This window comes from Octopus bimaculoides, chromosome 24 (genome assembly GCF_046866305.1).
Source record: "Octopus bimaculoides isolate indiv1 chromosome 24, ASM4686630v1, whole genome shotgun sequence".
Lineage (NCBI taxonomy): Eukaryota > Metazoa > Mollusca > Cephalopoda > Octopoda > Octopodidae > Octopus > Octopus bimaculoides.
Window position 1 is genome coordinate 24,186,486 of NC_142951.1, and position 2,500 is coordinate 24,188,985.

General features: G+C 43.6%; 1 long non-coding RNA gene across 1 annotated transcript in view; it reads left to right on the forward strand.

Moving 5' to 3' along the window:
* LOC128250819 (uncharacterized) overlaps positions 1-2,500 on the forward strand; it is a 482,529-nt gene that overhangs the window by 391,696 nt on the left and 88,333 nt on the right. The gene's annotated exons all lie outside the window — the stretch shown is intronic.

The window sequence follows — 2,500 nt, forward strand, 5'->3', positions numbered from 1 at the left end:
TTAGATAACCTAGATTGGTTTCGGCCATAATCGGCCCAGGCCATGACTAACTCAATAGCACCACATGGAAAAGTCTTTTAGTTAATTATTTCGGTACACCATGGACTACTCAAGCAGGGAGTTGTTGTTGGTTGTGACATATCCAGGTGTAGGTGGTTTATCCGATGTTTCCTGGAGGAATTTGTCCAGGAACCCCTTTGATTCCTATTTTACGCGGATGGACCCCAATAAACATTTGATGGGGAACCTTAGGCAAGTGTTTTCTACTATAGCCTTGAGCCGACCAAAGCTTTGTGAGTGGATTTGGTAGACTGAAACTGAAATTAGCCCGTCGTGTATATATATATACGTGTGTTTTTGTGTAAGTGTTTGTGTGTGTGTGTGTGTGTGTGTGTGTGTGTGTGTGTGTGTGTGTGTGTGTGTGCGTGCGTGCGCGTGCGCGTGCATGTATGTATTTCTGTCTGTGTTTGTCCCCCATCACCGCTTGACAACCAGTGTTGGTGCGTTTACGTGCTCATAACTTAGCGGTTCGGCAAAGAGACCGGTAGAATAAATTCCAGGCTTTCAAAAGAAAAAGAATAAGTACTGCGGTCGATTTCTTCGACTAACAATTCCTGAAGGCGGTGCCCCAGCATGGCCGCAGTCAAATGACTGAAACAATTAGAAGATAGAACATACGTACATATGTGGCTGTGTGGTAAGTAGCTTGCTTACCAACCACATAATTCCGGGTTCAGTCTCACTGCTTGTCACCTTGAGCAAGTGTCTTCTACTATAACCTCGAGCCAACCAAATCCTTGTGAGTGGATTTCGTTGACGGAAACTGAAAGAAGCCTGTCGTATATTATATGTATATATATTTATGTGTGTGTCTTTGTGTCTGTTTTTGTCTCCCACCATCGCTTGACAACCGATGTTGGTGTATTTATAGCCCCGTAACCTAGCGGTTCAGCAAAAGTAATAGGCTTACAAAGAGTAAGTCCCGGGGTTGATTTGTTGGAGTAAAACACTTTAAGGCAGTGCTCCAGCATGGCCGCAGTCAAATAACTGAAACGCGTTAAAGAATAAAAGAATACTGGTTGCTTATTGTCGAGAATCAAGTTCATATTGTGGACATATTATGTGCCATGAGTCATTGCTAATGACCACCTCGACTGAAAATATTGAGGCTGTCAAAGAGGTTTGTGGACTGACGACATTATTTTTCTACTCTAGGAACAAGGCCCGAAAAATTTGGGGGACGGGCCCAGTCGATTAGATCAACCCTAGTGCGTAACTGGTACTTAATTTATCGACCCCGAAAGGATGAAAGGCAAAGACGACCTCGGCGGAATTTGATCTCAGAACGTAACGGCAGACGAAATACCTATTTCTTTATTGCCCTCAAGGGGCTAAACATAGAAGGGACAAACAAAGACGGACAAGGGGATTAAGTCGATTACATCGACCCCAGTGCGTAACTGGTACTTAATTTATCGACCCCGAAAGGATGAAAGGCAAAGACGACCTCGGCGGAATTTGATCTCAGAACGTAACGGCAGACGAAATACCTATTTCTTTATTGCCCACAAGGGGCTAAACATAGAGGGAACAAACAAGAACAGACGAACGGATTAAGTCGATTACATCGACTCCAGTGCGTAACTGGTACTTAATTTATCGACCCCGAAAGGATGAAAGGCAAAGACGATCTCGGCGGAATTTGATCTCAGAACGTAACGGCAGACGAAATATCGCTAAGCATTTCGCCCGACGCGCTAACGTTTCTGCCAGCTCGCCGACATTAAAGAATGGAATGGAAACAAGATCCTGGCTGTCTGTCTGCATGACGCACAACACGGAAAGGAACAGGAAAGTCTTGGTAAGTTGAACCTTATAATATGAAAGAAAACTGGTTGAACGTTCCTATGAAGACTTTTGTTAAGAGTCGATACAACAGACTGAACATAATGCTCTGAGAGAGCAAGGGTGGGGAGAAAAGCAGAGAAAGAGAGAGCGAGAAAATGTGCACCGTAAAAGAAATTAGATGGTCATCAAAAGTTAATGCGTTAAAGATAAAAAGATAAAGAAGACATTTTTTGGCGAACTATTGAGAAATTTGTTGATATTACATTTGGACTGTGTGGAGGCGCGTGGCCTAGTGGTTAGGGTGTCAGCACCTCGATCGTAAGATTGTAGTTTCGATTCCTGGACCGGGCGACGCGTTGTGTTCTTGAGCAAAACACTTCATTTCACGTTGCTCCAGTCCACTCAGCTGGCAAAAATGAGTAACGCTGCGATGGACTAGCGTCCCGTCCAGCTGGGGAACACATTCGCCATTGAAACCAGGAAACCGGGCCCATGAGTCTACCTAGGCTTTAAAAGAGCGCATTTATTATTATTTTTTTTTATAACTTTAGATTTATACTTGCAAATATTCGTGCGTTCGGTTATGTAACAAGTTATCTCGGCGTCAGTGTTAAGGTTGACTTCACAAATGAGAAAAGACACGATTAATTAA